The 18575-nt window shown below is 45.3% G+C and overlaps 1 protein-coding gene across 3 annotated transcripts in view; it reads right to left on the bottom strand.

The window, feature by feature from the left end:
- The window catches only part of GPD2 (glycerol-3-phosphate dehydrogenase 2), an 84255-nt gene extending 73503 nt beyond the window's left edge, over window positions 1-10752 (bottom strand). The window contains exon 1 of one of the 3 annotated variants that reach the window (XM_081007031.1): window positions 10590-10752. The gene's annotated coding sequence lies outside the window, so the exon portion shown is untranslated. Of the gene's footprint in view, window positions 1-8589; window positions 8721-10059; window positions 10150-10589 lie in introns of those variants that run through there. The other 2 variants (XM_081007032.1, XM_081007033.1) reach the window with 2 other exon arrangements.
- Window positions 10753-18575: the final 7823 nt, after the last annotated feature.

The raw sequence follows: 18575 nt of genomic DNA, 5'->3' as shown, positions 1-18575 counted from the left end.
GCGGGTGGCGAGGGAAAAGGAATATGAAATTTTGGGGAAACCCAGCAAGATGGATGGGGTGTAAATAATAAATTTATTTTTATTTTATTTTTTTATTTTTATATCCCTGCTGAGGCTCTCATATCTTATTCATTCATTTTGGTCTGCAAAGACTGAAGCTAATGTCATGCTTGCAAACTGCCTACCCAAAAAATAGGAGTTTGGGGAGAATTTGAAAGAATTCTGATACAGAGCATATTGGAAGTGATGCGAAAGTTATTTGTGAACATCACTTAGTCAACTTGTAGCACATCCATGATTCCAGTCTCAACAGAATGAAGTAGACATCATACAGATGTTTAACCACATCCTGGATGATGTTATGATGTTATGCTGCGTCCAGTTAGGGCTCTCATTTCAATAATATATATTAGCATTGCTCCTCACATATGTTCCAATGCTAACAAAGGTCTTTAAAGGGCTTTTGGTAAAATGCCAGAATCTATCACTATCAATTTTGCCAATATATGAGCCACAGTATATTTAAAATAAGGTGGTTCAGTGTGTTTTTAAGTGATCTTGTGAATGGACACTTTTTAGCTTATTTGTGTTGTTTTAATAAGTGTTTTGTTATATCTTGTATCTCTGTATTTTTATCCTGTTCCTGCTAATCGCTATCTTGGGGTGAAAAGTGCTGAACAAGTTTAATAAGCTAAACTAAAAAAAAATTGTTAAAAGCACCAACAAACAACTCCAACACTAGCCGTGGTTGCATCCATCTTTTCCCCATCCCAAAACTAAACTCTGCAAAGGGAAAAGCTACTATGATTATCTACATGATGTGGCTTTCCTTCATTTACCCCATCTTCATGAGCCAGGTGATTTCACACCCCCCCCCCAAACTAATTGAAACTTTGGGGTCAGTGAAAGAAGAAAAGGACATGGGAACAAATTTCTCTGTTAACAGTGAGGACTAGCTCCCTTCTCTGGTCACTTACCCCCCATCCAGTGCGGCCTTTTCCAAGCTTCAAAGTCCAGAAAACCACACAGCTATAAACTTATATTAAAATTACCTGGACTCCTTTGGGGAGAGGGGAACGGCAGGATATAAATTTAATTAATTGAATAATTATTTAAGATGGAAGCGTACGAGGATAGCTCAGCGGCTAAGAAGAATCCTGGATTGCTAAACAACTTTGCAGTGCGCCTGCAGCAGAGACAAAGTGGAATGTAAACAAGTCAATGTGTCAGTAGTAGTAACACGCAGAGTCAGCTTGGTCTATATAGGGGAGGTGGCCTACAAGGTATCTGGCTCCCGGGTTGTTTAGAACATTAAATGTCAAAAACATTTGCCTTGAACTTGGCATAGTAGCTAACAGGCAGGCAGCGCAGAGCTTTCAACATGGGTATGGTATGTGTAAAGCTAAGTGTCCTGCTGAGCACTCGAGCAATTGCATTCAGAACCAGGAACGAGGGAAGTCCCACGTATTATCCATTGCAGTAATCAAATGAGATTTATCATCGCCTGGGTCCAGTTCCCACACTACACAACAGCTCCTTCAGAGGGGAAACAACCCTACCCAGAGCTGGCATACAACCCAATTTCCAGGCCTGGAAACCACCACTCATCTCGTCAGGATTCAACTGTTAAAGGAGATTTGGGGCAAGGTGCCCCCTGTAACTGGTATGCTGATGATAATGCAGCTATCTGAATTTCCCCCGCAACATCTGAATAGGAGAGGCCAGGGATTACACCCATGCAAATCACGTGCTCTTCCACTGAACTATGGTCTCTCCCCAAACGTAATCCCATTAACCCTTTTGTGCATCCTCTTGTTCCATATGTTGCCAGTACCAACCAATCCACTGTTCTTTTTGCTTTTGTTTTTTAAACCGCTCGTTTCAAAGGCGGTTGTACCAGCACAGCACTCTATCACAGGCTATAAATTAAGAAGCAGCTGCCAACAGGTGCGCCTTTACGTGCTAGCAGATTAGCTGTGGAATGAGAAAGACAAGCTTATCAAATGCGATCATCAGTTGCGCCCTGATAACCCATTGTTTGTAAGTGCTAGAAGGAAAGGCGTTCAGCCTTTCACCAAATTCAATTATAATTACACCCTCTCTTTCTTGAGCTTTGTTCAAAAGGCATTGAAGAGCCATACTGTATGGAATTTTTCTCCCATCCTTCCCAAAGTTAAAATGCACAAGCCTGTTACAATGTAGCCTTTTCCCCTTTCCCCTTTTTCCTCTTTCCTCTCCTTTCCTTTTTCCTTTCCTTTCCCTTTTTTTACAGATTGCCTTGCCAATACAGTGGTACCTCTGGTTGTGAACGGGATCCGTTCCGGAGGCCCGTTCGCAACCTGAACAGAATGCAACCCGCATCTGCGCATCGCGATTCGCTGCTTCTGCGCATGAACATGACGTCATTTTGCACATCTGCGCATGCGGTGAAACCTGGAAGTAACCCATTCCGTTACTTCCAGGTCACCGCGGGACGCAACCTGAAAATGCTCAACCTGAAGCAAACGTAACATGAGGTATGACTGTAAGCCTAGAAAAATGATTACCATCCAGGAATCTTTACAAGTCTACTTGCTGCCTCACATGTGGCCTGAAATAAAACAAATATATGCTTTTTAAAAGAGAGACACTTCTTTTCCCATTTCCACAAACGTCTCTGCTTGGCCACCAAGAAACTACTACTGCACCCCACGGGTAAAGCTCCACAGGTAATGCCAGCTATTTACAACCTTGGCGCATATGCTACTCCGACCCATGTGAGGCGAGCTTTGTGAAAGCAAAGGCTGAAGTTCCCAGAACAGATGTAAGAGCCAGGGATGGGGTGGGATAGAGTGAAATCCTGTCTGCGCACTCCAAACTATAAATAATTCACCTCCGAGACATCATCTGCTGCCAGTTATTTCTTTCAAAATCAAAGCTCTTCTCCAAACCCCCCCCCCAAAAAAAATTAGTCTCTGACCATGCATTCAAGTCATGTGGCTATTAAAGTGTACATCATTTCAATATCTGAACCTCTAGCACAGGGTTGGGGGACCTTGTTCACCCCAAGGGCCACATTATTCTCTGAGCGACCTTCCAGGGGCCACATGGCAGTGGTGGATGGGGCCAGAGCAACAAATGAACATTTCACCTTCTAAGCAGGTTCTACGCACACATGCACACCACTCAATCCTCCAGCCAGGCAAGCAAATGGGATTCCGAGGACACATTCTAGTCAGGCAAAAACACCTGAGGAAGGAACAAAGCAGAGCCAGTGAAGGAGGACATGGCATGGGGAGAGGGTGTGTGGCTCAGGAAGGAGTGCAGAGTGGAGAGAATCCCAAGGGTCAGACAGAGAAGCTTGGAGGGCTGCATTTGGTCCCTGGGTCACAGATTCTCCACTCTAACAAGCAAACAATGCCTGTCATAAGAAATCTCAGTTGACTGATCATACAAGTTTAAGAATGTTTAGATGAGAAAATCCCACTGTTCAATTGGGCTTACAAGATATTTAAATAATAAGAAGAAAACAACAGGCTTTTTGTGGGGGAAATCTACTCCTTGTCAGTGCTATTTTTCTAGAAAAAGAGGTGCCAGAACTCACCAGGAACACCTCCCTTGTTCTCTTATGGTGCCCACTTGAGTTCTGGTGAGCTCCAGCTGAAAAAAAGCCCTGCTCCTCATTTTTTAAAATGCTGTACTCACATTATTTCCAAGAGGCATTTCTTCATGTAAAACAGGAAAGGGGGAGGTTGTTCTTGTAATGCCTTGTATTATAATAAATGGATTGAAACTGCAGGCCCATTGAAATCTACAGACATGACCAACGATTTCAATGGGTCTGCTCTGGGTATGGCTTAGATACAATCCATTAACTTTTGTTAAACTCAGCTAATGAAAAAATTAAATGGCAACACTTTTCAGTCGATTAAAATGTTTTAAATTGATTAACTGATTAATTGACTGATCACTGCAGCTTTCATTTTTCTCCCAGGAAGACCTGTGGCTGCCAAGAATGCAAGAGTGGCTCAGCATACCCATATCAATCTTCAAATTAGGTATGCATGCAACCTCCTTTTAATATAACTCTTTGGGACATCAGAATAACTGGCTAGAACATGTGCACTACTTAAAACTGTTTCGGCAGAAAGAAGCAGTCTTGTGGTGAGCATTACCACTGGAGATAAAATAATAAATAAATAATAAAATAATAAAACTAACTATACCATTACAGCCACTATCAAGTCAGAGTGAACTCTGCACTGTACATAGTTAACAGCCGGGTTAAGTTCCAGGGGAAGGGCTGTAGGAGGGAAGTAGCAGGGAAGGAAGCCACAGATTCAATCTCCAGGTAAAGCTGGGAAAGTCACCCACTTCAAACCCTGGAGGCCCACTGCCATGCAGTCACTGCAGACAATACTGACATAGATGGACCTACGGTCTAAAGCAGACATGGCCAAACGTGGCCCTCCAGCTGTTTTGGGACTACAATTCCCACCATCCCTGACTACTGGTCCTGTTAGCTAGGGATGACGGGAGTCCCAAAACAGCTGGAGGGCCAAGTTTGGCCACCGCTGGTCTAAAAGTATGAGGAATCTTCCTATGTTCCTAGTCACTTAAGTGGTATTTTTTCCCATACTGCACAAGGTTTGTTCCTCCATATCCGATTGTTGCAGGCGTTAATATTGCACAAGGTTCTCTTAGCATTATATTTCTCTATATAATAAAAATGTAATAATGTCATCATGGAGCCCCCGTTGGAGGATTTGCAGTGCTACATCACAATCCTGGAGTTGCATGAAGTCAGAGCTTGATAGGGGAGCAAAAAGTGAAGACAGATTGCATCATGGCGTTGGTGTTGGAAACAAGAACGGTTATTGAAAAGGTGGAAATGGCAGTTTAAGACAACAACAGAAGTTTGAGTAAAGCGGAGATGGAGGAAACTGAAAGGAAAATTGTAGTTTTAAACCATGACATTGGTTCGTCGTATGGAAGAACTAAGGCATATGCCGAGTATGCTTTACTTAAAGACTAAAATATTTACATGTAGTTGGTGGCTACAGGAAAACTCAGGTTAGGTGATCACAAAGACAACTGGCCAATAATAACGGTGTTATTCTGTTCTGCAAGGGAATGGCGCTTGGTATTTTTTTGAAGCTGAGTTGTTCACAGGGAGTCAAGTTGTATTCTTCGTTGCTATCAACCGGGGCGCAAGCCAAGCAATTGGCTTTCCCCCTCCTTTTTAATTAAAAAGAGATTGCATTTGGACACCAGGGAGGGAAGCAGCTTGACATTTGACTCTAAAAAGAAAAGGACCAAGCTTTTTATATTTTTCTTTCTTCCCTCCCACCCTCACTTTGGTTAAGGCTAGATACAAGCAGGTAAAGTTTCTCAAGTCACAATATGTAGAGTATTTAACGGAAAAACTGTCCCAAATTTACAAGCCTTCTAGGTTTTTGCATCAATATGTCATTTAATCCTATTCACTGCATTCTACAGTTCAAACAATGTATCTTTTTTTCTAATTTGTCGTGGTTGTTTTGTGTTCCTTCTTATTTTCTGCTGGTTCACAGTTTAAGCGTATACACATCTACTGAAAGTGAATCCCACCAAATTTAAAGGGCCTTACTCCCAGGTAAGAGGGTCTATGATTTCAGCATCAATATCCCCCCCCCCGACACATTAATGTGTCAAGCAAGCCATCCTTCTTATGGCAGCCAGATTTCTTCAGAGTTAAATCAGACCAAACAGCCTGCGTCACATGACTTAGTGCAAATACACAAGTTTAGTGTGAATGCACAGGCGCCTAAAGAGAAGACTGCAGCTGCTTTGCTTCATCCCAATTGTTCTGATGCTGACCTGTGCTGAACTATGGCATGGTTTGTCTTAATGTGCCCTACAAACCCCAGGCTCATGGTTTCGATCTCCCTCACAAACCATAAGCCATGTGCCAAACCTTAATTATAGCTCATGTAACATGTGGAAAGAGCTGCCAGGTGCTAAACACCTCTCCCCCTTCCCATTTTGCAACATGAAGTTATTTATTCTGGGGCAACAGATAAAACGGTGACATCCACAAATCAATTGAACAGTAATATTTAAGCATCACCACCCATAGCTTGGTTTTATAACTTGAAGCAGATTTGATGGGACTGATTTCCAGGTAATTGTGCATCGGATTGCATCCTTGCGACATAACCTTAAACATGCTCACTTAAAAGAAGTAATTCTCGCTATTTTTAGTAGGCTATATTGCTTAGTAAGGCTGGAAAACAAGCCCACTTATCTTGAAGTGAGCCTCACTGGATTCAATACGCCTTATTTCTGTGTAGACATGGTTAGGGCTGCACTGTTAAGTGTGTTTAGGATGGCAGTCCTATACTAACATCTACTCAGCAATAATTTCCACTGGGGTCCGCTGGAGTTGCTCTATATAGGGCCACAGCACTGCAAATTAAAACCAATGCTTAATTCGGGTTTACTGTAACCCACCTGGGCAAGCTTTGTGACCCAGGCTGGGATCCACAGGTTAGGGAACACTGTTCTAAGGTACCAAAATGCTTTTCCCTACTGACTAGCAATAAACAATGCAAAACCTATAACTTTCTATTTACTTCTTAGGCGCTGCCAGTTTTATCCCTTCAAAGACATTGCAATGAATTTGTAAGTTGTGTTGTTTATGCAGTGAGCCATGTTAAATCTAAAGGGATCAGGCACAGCAGAACACTATTAACAAGTATCTGCAAGAAGTGCCTTCTGTAAAGCTCTACAGAAGTACCAAGCAGATTTGTCAATACGTTGAAACAGGACCAGACTTGCTGAAGATGACCTACATCCCTTTTACTGCCACTAAGGAAGTCAAGTTTAACAAAACACAACCACTTGTAGGCCACTCCCTCTATGCATGCATGCTAGGATGAAGATGGAAGTTGCTTCTAGGTATCATGGGTGCACTTAAATAGGATTAAGAACTAGTAGAAACATGTCTAGCTGCTTCTGAGATTTTAAGCATAATATATGAGAAAACAGCACAATTCAAACTACTTAATTAAGTCACTAAAATAAGTTTGGGCATTTTGCACCTTTGTCCCTAAGCAGCTTGGAATATTAGAAGGTACACTGGTACCTCGGGTTAAGTCTTTAATTCGTTCCAGAGGTCTGTTCTTAACCTGAAGGACCACTTTAGCTAATGGGGCCTCCTGCTGCCGCCATAGCACGATTTCTGTTCTCATCCTGAAGCAAAGTTCTTAACCCGAGGTACCATTTCTGGGTTAGCAGAGTCTGTAACCTGAAGCGTATGTAACCTGAAGCATATGTAACCCGAGGTACCTCTATATATCCTTTCTAAATGTACCTCCCTTTGGTTAAAAAAATAAATTAAGCCTATCAAGAAAGTGTTGCATCAAGTTTTCTAGACACAGAACCATTAGATGGAGAACAGAAAGGTTAAGGATTTTTAAAGGTAGCATCTGGTTCGCATGACACAGTAAGTCAAACTATGAGTTTACTAGAACTGCATGAACATGCAGGCCTGATTAGCTATCATCTGGCTTGCTGCATCATTCAAAGCAGTGTGCCCTGTTATCCCCCCCCCCCAATTTTGGTATAGGAGGTCTACAAGGGCACACCATTCACATGTACTTATCTATACAGTACTACCTATCCAACAACCAAGATCAATGCTTCATAAGGCGTCATTAGCAGTTTTCATTCTATGTGTTGGTTAACAATTCTCAACACACAAAAATAAGTGCATTGAGCTTAACAGACACCTATTAATGGCAAAAAAATTCACCCACCCAGAAACCTTAACCTTATTTTTGACGGGTCTTTGAAGAGGATTGGTATATCAGATAAACCTCCACATGAGGAATGTTTGAACTGGGAAAGGACACAAGGAGGCAGCTGTTAACCAATCTGTTTGCAGTAACACAAAACTTTCTGCTCAAGTGATAACTTAATGACTGCTTCTATAAAAGTAGATGGGTTGAGATTCAATCCTAAGGATTGGTTTAAAAAAAGAGGGAAGGAAAAGGGTCTTAATGACTAATGTGAAAGAATCTTATGTACAGTACCATACTTTGGGCTTATTCCCAGATTTAGAAAGCAAAAACTAAAATGAATCACTATTTGTGAAATACATGGTGAAATTTGATGACCAGTCATACAAATCATACAAAAACCTAGCCAGTTCTGGCTTTGAATGCTTAAAAATCTGGCCGCTTGTAACAAGGCTGAACTGAACACTCTTTCACTCTGTGCTTCCCTACAAGGGGTTGTGAAAATATCTTGATACTCTGCTAAGCACTTGGTTAAAGGCTATATGTAGCTGGCTCAACATACAGTTTGAGCAGGAACATAGTAAAAGGTTTTTAAGATGCCACTGCACAGGGTCACGAATCTATCTTCAAAGAGCAGCATATCTATCACCACCGCTTCCAGGCTGAGGACCTGACCTCTTGCTTCTCCAGGTCTCAGGTGAGTGAGGCTTGATGAACAATCGCTCCTTCTGTGGGAGTGCACAAACATCCACATATACATGTTCCAACCATGAGTGCACCAGGAGCCACAGAGAAGTCTAGCTTGGCTAGCCGGCCATTAGATACCTACAGGTAAACCTTGCATCCTCTCACTTTCTGTACTGCTTCTCCTGTGGTTTCCTGTTGAGGTTAAACAAGGATCCATGGTCCCATTGCTATAGTAGTATTATTCCTTCATGCCAGCTTCAATGACCTCAAACATCATTGCCATGGTGACAGGAGATGCAGCAGAATTTTAACTAGCAGCCTAGAGTTCCGGATGGATGGCAGATGCAACGGATAGTAACAATAATAGTCATAATTTACTACTTATACCCCGCCCATCTGGCCAGGCCTCCCCGGCTACTCTGGGCAGCTCCCAACAGAATATTAAAAACATGATAAAACGATGTGAGGGATGCCTCAGTTGCCCCAATAGAGGCCAGCCCTGGCAACAGGCAGATATAAATACTCAAGGCCAGAGCACATGTTACTCTCACCTCAAGAATACAACTGGAAATAGCTTCCCTGCAGTTCCGACACCCACCCACATGCAAGTGCTGGTTCTAGCATAAACAATTATTAACCTCATGACTTGCAACCACTGAGCGACAAGTTCCTGAAGGCTGGTGGGGCAGGGAATGTGGAGAAACTCACAATGTATGTAAAGGTACATGGTCAGACCAGGAAACAGACTGACACTGAAAGACCTTTGCTGCCAGTGTTCCCATGGCAACCACAACATGTGCTTTACAGAGATGTAGTTCTCCTGAAGTCCTCACTCTGCCTAACAGTAGGGCCAGCCCTGCATTCCATTCATACTCTTTCACAGCACTCCCATTTTATACTGCCCGCATTAAATCAATAATAAGGTGGAGGAGGAGAAGGAGGAAGAGAATTAGTTACTATTTACAAACTGGAATCTAGAAAGAACACCCAGACAACTGATTTGGGATGGATCACTTAAAAAAAAAAAAAGAGTCCTAATCAAAGTTAATAAATAAAATAAATAAGTCAACCACTTCACAATTTTCCCTATAAGGCTCTACTGTCGAGGGGCCTCTCATTTCTAAAACGAGAAGTGCTAAGGCTCACCCTCGCGGAATTTCCCCTTGACCCAGATATGCTGAGACATGCTGGGATTATTCAACTGGGGAGAGAGCACTTAGCCCATGTTCACAGTACTTCTGAGTCCACTGCTACATCACATGTGGTGGGGAAGCTGACCCCCAGAATCAAAACAGATTGTGGCTCACACAGCAACGTAAGAGGAAGGGCCAGTACTACTCCCGCCCCACTAGTCCCATCTATGGATGCGAGTGGAAACCTGTGGGTTAGATCCCAAACAAAGCAAATGCGAGGGGTGCTCAGCATCAGCCACACCGCGAGGACAAAGCCTTCTGCACATGATCGGAGGCGGCCTCGCCTTCTTCACACCTGTGCCACATGAGCCCCTTGCATCGACAACAGGTTCTGGGGCTGAACCAGGCTCGGGCTGGGTGGGGGTCGAGACAGAACCCTAATAAAGCCCCCTGCCCCTTAGGTCCAGGAGGAGACTCACAGTTTCCCGGTCGAGAGAAGAGACCCTGCTCCTCCTCCGAGGCTCAGCCACGCCGCCGCTGCTTTCCCGGGGACTCTCTCGCCGCTTGGCCTGGAGAGGGAGGCGGCCGGTGAGGAGCAGCAAGAGGAGGAGTCCCCCGGCAGCACCTCCCCGAGGCCTGGACCGGGCTCCCCTTTCCCCCTGCCGAGCACGACGACGCCCGGGCTTCCCAGGCGCCCGCAGCCGAGCGAGGAAGCCCCGAGAGAAAGGCGCTCGGCGGCTCCGAGGCAGCCTGGCGCGCACCGGGCCCTGCGGCGGAGGAAGCCTCGTGGCGAGCGGGAAGGAGGCGCGCCGCCTCCGCCACCACCACCGGCTCCTGCGCTGCCCAGCTGCGGCCTCGCGCCGGGCAGACCCCGCACGCGAACCCGCGGCTCCGCTAGGCCCAGGCGCCGCCCGCCTGCGCGCAGAGCATCCGCCTTCCCCGCGCGCAGCACAGCGGCCTCTCCGCGCTGCGCGCAGGGGCGACCACCGAAGCTGCGCGCCGCCCTTACCTGGCTTCTTTTCCAGCCCGGCACCTGCTTACTGAGTCCGCATGGGTTTGCCTTCCCGGCACGGCGCCTCTTTCCCCCGGGCGACGTCTTCTTGCCGAGGCGCGGAGACGAGAGGCCCCAGCGGCTGCCTCCCTTTCGCTGCAGCTGCTGCTATTGCTACTCTACTGCTGCTGCTGCTTCTCCCTCCCTCGCCGCTTCCTTAAGGCGTGTCTCCACTAACCGGCTAGCGAGGAAGCAGGTTCCCGTAAGGTCCCGGCTGGACTTGGCGCGGGAGAAAGAGAGAGAGGAGAGACGTCGCCTGCCTTTGCAAACACGTGTGGAAGTCCCGAGGGAGACACCAGAAGAAGCACTTCTTTTTTGGAAACGTGCCCTCCTCCGAGGCCTCTCCTCTTACAGGCTCGCCTGCCAAGGCTAAGGTGTCCCCCCCCCCCCATCCCCAGAGAGAGAAATGGGACTCGGGGGTTTTCAGAAATGGCAAGGCACTGGCAAGGGGTTAGAGACGCACAGAACGGTTCCTCGGCCAACCAACGATCAGGTGTCTTTCTTTAAATGTGCAACACACTACTTTTTTTTAAATGTTTGTACTTGCTAAAGTTTTGGCAGAGATGGAAATGGGGAGACAAGATTGTCTTCCAGGCAAAAGAATGGGGAAATTGAACGAGGACAGTGTTGAGTAGTGGTTAGAGTGTCAGACTATGACCAGGTCATAGGAGAATAATAGAGTTGGAAGGGACCATGAGGGTCATGTAGTCCAACCCCCTGCAGTGCAGGGATATTTTGCCCAACGTAGGGCTCAGATCTTGAGATTAAGAATCTTATGCTCTATCAACTCTACTGTCTTCCCTGGCAAAAGCAGTTCAGTGGCCGCCCGTGGGCCATTTGCAATCCGTGAGCAAGCTACTCAATAGCATCCCTCAAAAAGGAGGCAAGACATCATGCCTCCATCCCCAGCATGCCTTTTTAGAGGGAGAATGAAATACAGTGGTAGCTCGGGTTAAGAACTTAATTGGTTCTGAAGGTCTGTTCTTAACCTGAAACTGTTCTTAACCTGAAGCACCACTTTAGGTAATGGGGCTCCTGCTGCACCGCTGCTGCACAATTTCTGTTCTCATCTTGAAGCAAAGTTCTTAACCCGAGGTAATATTTCTGGGTTAGCAGAGTCTGTAACCTGAAGCGTATGTAACCTGAAGTGTATGTAACCCGAGGTACCACTGTAAAATGTAGTTAACCATCACAGAATAGCGTGTCACCAGGAAGTGCATGTGTTTATTTACATCAGCCTTGTAAATAAGCCCTCAAAAGTTACTAGCCTGCCAAAAAAACAAAGTTGCCACCTTGCTAAGAATCTAGCAGTTGGCATTTCCATGCTGACCTTGGAAACTACCATTGAAATGCAAACTAGTCACAGGTTAGGGGTTTATTGGGAGGTAGGGTTAAATGTATTCCCAAGTTCTGCCAAGGCAACTGGCACTAGCCCACTGTTCCCATGCTGGTCATGAAGAGTTGAGTTTTCCTTCCTCTGCAACTAACATGTGGACTGTTGAAGAATGAATGGAGATACCCTTTCTTCTTCCCTCCCTTTCCTACATGAAATTCCTGTTTGCCTGTGAATAGCGAACTCATTTTCACCCTTACATAGCCCCCAGGCCTGAGGTTTCCACACCCTTGGTATAAACTAATAGCAAGCTCCCTGGTGTGAATTTATGTTTCCAAAACATCACCAAGCACAAGAGGGAGGTAGCAGGTTTGGGGAAACAGGATTTCTGGAAGTACAAAAATAGTGGGGGGGGCACTAAGGGGGTTAAAAGCCCAAGTGTAGCTCAGTGAGAACTGAGCATGTGTGGTGGCTACAAAATGCTGGCAGGGGGGCGGGGACAACTGGAAAATCAGTGACTGGCTGTGTCATAAAACAGGACCTGGCTGGCTGAAACCTTGAACAGAAGCAATCCACCCACTACAACATTTTGCTGCAGCTTCCACTTAGATAACTAAGTTCAAAATCTGAACAGAGGTAAACTTGCTGACTATACTCGCCCTGCCCAGTGCTTAACCTTTCCTACAAAGTTCACCCTAACATTTCCACCCTTTTCCATTGTTCCCTCCCATCCAAGGGAGAGTTCCACTCACTTCGGTCAAGATGGGAAGGGTGCTGCGAAATTAGAAAGTTTGCAAAGCACTAGTCTGGTCTGGAATGGGAAGCAAGCCCAGGGATGGTCAAAACAAATCCTAGCTGGAATAAGCCCTGCCTGACTTCCCTGTCCATTGCCTTGACTTTTAAAATTTACTGTTTTTAGCTATGGTTTTATTTTATTTTAAAACTTCATGATTTGTCGTCTTATGCTTTTGAACACCGCTTTGAACATTATTTCCAAAGCAGTGTGTGTGTGTGTGTGTGTGTGTGTGTGTGTGTGTTCTAAACAGATCCTGAGATTTAGAGGTATAGGGCAGTATGCAAATTTAATTTAAAATAAATAAATAAATACAATAAATATTTTGAATACTTCTTCTTTCTGCAAAGAACAAAAGCAAATTCAAACCAGAATATCCCCAGACTTCTTGGATATTATGTGGGCTGCATCCCTGATTCTAAGTACTGCACATTCACTTGCAGCACAATCCTATACATGTGTGTTGAGCAAGAACATAGGAAGTGGTCTTATACAGATGAAATAAATAAAAAAATTGTTCAGTAGCACCATAGAGACCAACTTAGTTTGTTCTGGGTATGATCTTTTGTGTGTGCGCGCGCACGAATATTTATACCCAGAACAAACTTAGTTGGTCTCTAAAGTGCTACTGGACAATTTTTTAATTTATTTCGACTGCGTCAGACCAACACAGCTACCTACCTGGGTCTTATACAGAGTTAGACCCTTGGTCCCTTTAGCTCAGTATTGTCAGTTCCAGTCGTTCCCAGCCATTTTTTCCCCATGGACCATTTGAAAAATTTTCCACGGACCACTTAATGATTTTTCTGTAAGGTGCGCTGTACTTGATACCGTATGGTTTTTCACCATATTTCATTGCTGCTTTTCTTTGTTACATTTTTTATTTTATTATTCCATATACTGGAATTCAATAAAGTACAATATAAGAATTCAAAGAAGCAATAAAAAAAGCAGTATGAATATTTAACATGGTGGATATGCCATCTCCTGACCATAAATCCACAGAGACGCATTATACACCACCTGAATGAGGCTTGTGGACCACTAGTGGCCCACAGACCACAGGCTGGGAAGCCCTCATCTACTCTTGATGGGCAGCAGCTATTTAGGGTTTCAGACAGCCCCCTCTCCCAGCCCTTCCTGGAGATACCAAGGATTGAACCAGGGACCCTCTCCATGCAAAGCAGATGTTCTACCGCTGAGCCATGGCTCTTCCCCATTGGGGCTTCCAGAAAAGCGGCCATAAAACAGCAGCCTTAAATGCAGTATGCCTCTGAATGCTAGATGCTGGTGGGAAACGGGAGAGCTGCTGCCTTCACGTCCCAACAGTGAATGCTGGATTAGATGCACCTTTGATCTGATAACAGGCAGTGGGGCTCTTCTTGCGTTCAATCTCATTGGCCTCAGCAGAACATTACCAAAGCTTACAGTATAGTGCCATTGCACCAGATCGCAGCCATATCCTTTAGAAGTGCAGTGTTTTTAATGCATATTTTAATTTTGATTCCTTTCTTTACAACTCTCCAGGACCTTATGTGCAAGAGAGAGAAGAAGAAAAAAAAGTAATGGAGTGTTTTTCAAAACAGTAGAAAATCCAAGAGCAGGTAATACCATGGGATGTTCAAGGCCGCCTTTAAAAGGCCAGTTCCCTTTGGAGCAGGGGGGAAAGCCCTGGAGACTTCTGATGTGTCTATAGCAATCTGTTTTGCTTTTTAAAAAAATAATGTGCAGGTTGTATCCTGGGAGCACTGCTGAAAGCGCACACAGATAGCACGTCCCAGGAGCAATGACAAGGTCAGGGAGTCCCTAAACCAAACCAGTTCTTTTCGTAAGAAAATATTATATACAGTGGTACTTCTGGTTGCGAACGGGATCCATTCTGGAGGCCCGATCGCAACATGAAAAGCCCGCAACCTGAAGTGCAGTATCTGCGCAGGTGCGTGGCGCAATTTGGCGCTTGTGCGCATGCGTGAAGCACGATTTAGCACTCATGCACGAGCAGCGAAACCCAGAAGTAACCCGTTCCAGTACTTCCGGGTTGCCGCGGGACGCAACCTGAAAAAACGTAACATGAAGCAAATGTAACATGAGGTATCACTGTATATATACACAGTGGTACCTTGGGTTAAGAACTTAATTTGTTCCGGAGGTCCGTTCTTAACCTGAAACTGTTCTTAACCTGAAGCACCACTTTAGCTAATGGGCCTCCCACTGCCGCTGCGCCACTGGAGCATGATTTCTGTTCTCATCCTGAAGCAACGTTCTTAACCCGAGGTACTATTTCTGGGTTAGTGGAGTCTGTAACCTGAAGCGTCTGTAACCTGAAGCGTATGTAACCCAAAGTACCACTCGTGTGTGTGTGTGTGTGTGTGTGTGTGTGTGTGTTTACACACACACACACCTGTCTCCAAACTCTCTGAGCTGCTCCAGAGCCAAACCAGGTAAATGTTCTCAGGCTTGACCTCTTGAGGAGGGTTGTGGTATTTAAATTTGAACAAATAGTTTCTAGACACTAAGTATATTTGTGTCCTTCCTTCCTTCCTCCAAGGGTACTGTAATGCCCTTGGGGGTTGGACTAAATGGTTTTTTTGGGATCCCCTTTTCCCATGATTTTATAGTGGTACGGTAAGATTATGCAGAAAAACACGACTGCTGGGGTGGTGAGTTCACAGGAGTTAAAGAGCTGGAGACATTTCTGGAAGCCCAGTATAAGGGAGTATTTCTTTCTTCTACTCCTCTTGTCCAGCTAGAGGTTATGACATCAAGGTGTGTGGGGAGGGGGTTGTTTAAGTGTGTAAGAAGGAAAATTGTGCCTTGGGGTGGGGCTGGGGTTCAAAAAAAGATGCTTTCTCTCTGCACAGCATCATAAGCTATGGCTCCAGAGAAACCTAATGAGGAATCTGAATCTGTTGGGAGTGCCAGTGTTATGAGCCTTCCATCTTATGTTCAGCATATACATTGTAAAAATAATCTTATATTGTAGAAATTCTGTAAGTCTCCAGTGACCTTGGTCTCAAGGACATTGAACCAAATGAAGTGCTGAAATCTGTCACCACTATTGAGATTGAGGTGCTCATATCACTACTACCCTATTCTGCCCTTACAACAATGTCGTGAGAGGTTATTAAATCAGGGAATAGGGAGTGATTGGCCGAAGCTCAACCAGCGACCATCATGGCTTAGTACAGGTGTGAACCTGGCCCTCACATGCCTACATCTGACATGCTGTACACTACATGAAGGGTGAGGAACTGGAACTGACCAGCCGAACAGAGCCTTAATGCCCCCAGCTCCATGCACCACCTTTGGCAGGTGAGCAGCTATGCCCACCTGTCAGAGTTCAACGGGGCTCACTGGAGCTGCCAGTCAGCTGATCAGTGGTTGCAGTGAGCCCCTTTAAAGTCCAGGGGGGCTTGCTCTCATCGCCAGTCAGCTGATGGGCACGGACAGCGAGCCTGTTTAGCTGCACTAGGAAGATATTGATAGAGTGCACACTCAGTGCTGATCAGCAAGCCTTGCCCCATCCAAATGGGAGCTTACTTCATGGAGAAGTGTGAATTTCAGAGGATGGCTGTGTTTCAGTGCACTTGCTGTTTCCAAAAGTGTGAGTGACGTAGCTTTGGCCTTAAATGTGAACTAAATCAGGTTTCTCCCCCATCCCTAGCTACTAAACCAGGGGTCAACAAACCAAGGCCCGCGGGCTGGATCAGGCCCAATTGCCTTCAGGATCCAGCCTGCAGGCTGTCCGTGGATCGGCGTGGGGATTCTGTTTGTTCAGGCTGCGCCATTCCATTCCCCACACACACACCGTGGCAGCGCCTCCTCCCTCCCTCCTCCTGGCTTCTCCCCACCCTGCCTAGAGGAGGAAGGGGGCTGGGCTGGGCTGGCTGAGCACCATTTTAAGCAGCCCCTCTCTGGAGCCAGCCCTTTCGTGCCACTCATCTTCCCTCCACCGCCGCCCTGGTGCTCCTGTGGGCCAGAGAGCGGAGCGGACGAGCTCGCTTTGCCTACCCACAAGAAGCAGCAGCAGTGGCGGTGGCGGCTGGGGTTGGTGGGTGGGGAGGAGGACTACTTGCCCCCCTTGCCTCTTCTTCCAGCTCTCCCCCCCCCCCCGCCGCCCGGTGCCGCTTCTCCAGCCCACCGCAAGGTCTGAGGGACAGTGTACCGGCCCGCAGCTAAAAAAAAATGCTGGCCCCTGTACTAAACAGCACATAACTTGGATAAAGAATTCCAATATGCTCAAAATAGCACCATTTCATGGTACAGCTAATGGTGTCACACAACAAATGTTAGCTGAGGCTTGGTTCAAGCCAATATAGGGCTTGAACATTCAGAAATGTTCACATCGTCTGGGTGGAATGTAGAATAGACCTTCCTGCGCACCTGCCACCATGGTCGGGAGCAGAGTTTGGGTAAGGTTTGCATGCATAGGTGTCTGATAATCCCAATTTCAACAATACTATTTCAAAAAAGGCAGGAAAGCGTAACAGAAAGGCAGCAGGGGGGGGATGTGCTCCACATTCAGAAGTTCCATTATTATGATTATGATTATTTCGCCCTTCTGAATGGGTGGCCTCAGCCACACTGAGTTGCTTCCAACAAATTAAAACACAGTTAAGACATCAAACATTACAAACTTCCCTATACAGGGCTACCTTCAGATGTCTTCTAAAAGTCAGATAATTGTTCATTTCCTTGACAGCTGACAAGAGGGAGTTCAACAGGGCGGCCGCAACTACTGAGAAGGCCCTCTGCCTGGTTCCCTGTAGCCTCACTTCTCACAATGAGGGAAAACCACCAGAAGGCCCTCAGAGGTGGATCTCAGTTTCTGTGCTGAACAATGGGGGTGGAGGCACTCCTTCAGATATGCAGTGGAATTTGTATACAAGATACTCCACCCATAGATTCACAGATTTCTCTCACAATTGTGAATACGTCTGTGTGCAAGACATTAAGCAATGCAGATATATGGGATGATAATTAAGATTCCCTCCCTTTCCATCCATATAATCATTTTGTTTTTATTTCACCATCAGCCCTGAACTAAAACATGGCATCTAGCCAGCAATCAGAAGATGTTTTTGTATTACAAAATATTACGAGAAAGATAAATGGGAAGCTTGGCTTTGTGGAAACAATTTTCCTTGATAAATATTAATTTATCAGCCCCAGATCCACATGCAACCACAAACCAGTGTGTTTGTGTGTCCCTGTATCTAAAATTCCACAAGCAGCTCTAATATCCTTGCTTGGTATAGGTGGCAGCAGCAATTGTGGCAGAATGTGCTTATTATATCAGTCCTGCTTTGTGACCTGTTTTTGGCTAATGAACCTGAGCTATGCAGATCTTGTTTGTACAAATCATTGTTGCTGCTTCAGAAATAGACTTTAAGATCTTAAGACTGAAACCCAATGTCCATATACCTGGGAATAAACCCCATTGATCTCAGTAGGACTTAACTTTGAGTCTTAATTTAGGATTGTTCTGCAACACAGAGTTAATTGAAGAATGGACCCCTTTAAAAAGGGATTCCTTTAAAAAGGAATTGCACCAAGACTCACAAGATGAAAATAAAAAGAAGCTGCAGTTATTTAATCGTTTAATGTAAAATGCAATTTTGCCAGTCTTTTTCACATAGCTGCATCACAAGTTGCACATACCCAAATCCCTCTCCTACTTAGCTGTTTTAGGGTACAGCCTGGGGACCAGCCTTCCTTCCTTCTGGACACCACAACCATAGCCTAGCCTAACCCATGGAAATTTAACATTCATCAGCACATAATTTAGGTTGCCTTGATAGAGACTTTATTTGTTGTT

Source organism: Podarcis pityusensis, assembly GCF_964106645.2.
Source record: "Podarcis pityusensis genome assembly, chromosome: 1".
In the NCBI taxonomy this organism is placed as follows: Eukaryota; Metazoa; Chordata; class Lepidosauria; order Squamata; family Lacertidae; genus Podarcis; species Podarcis pityusensis.
The sequence above is the reverse complement of the archived record's forward strand: the minus strand, read 5'-3'. Positions and strand labels throughout refer to the sequence as shown.